This window comes from Adiantum capillus-veneris, chromosome 27, assembly GCF_014529385.1.
Source record: "Adiantum capillus-veneris isolate H3 chromosome 27, ASM1452938v2, whole genome shotgun sequence".
NCBI lineage: Eukaryota > Viridiplantae > Streptophyta > Polypodiopsida > Polypodiales > Pteridaceae > Adiantum > Adiantum capillus-veneris.
The window spans coordinates 77,915,363-77,915,571 of NC_140957.1; positions in this window are offsets into that span (position 1 = coordinate 77,915,363).

The following is a 209-nucleotide window of genomic DNA, read 5'->3' on the forward strand; positions in this document are numbered from 1 at the left end:
CCAAATAATTAATAAAAAATATAGTTGATTTATAAAGTAATTAATCAAAATAAAAGCTTAAAAAGATTCTGGATAAACACATTGGAGAGAGAGAGAGAAAGAAAGAAGAAAACATTATATAAGCAACGAGAAAAGAGAGAGATATACGTTAATTTAAAAACTAATTAATTAAAAATGAAAGATTAAAAATATTTTGGATAAACACATTG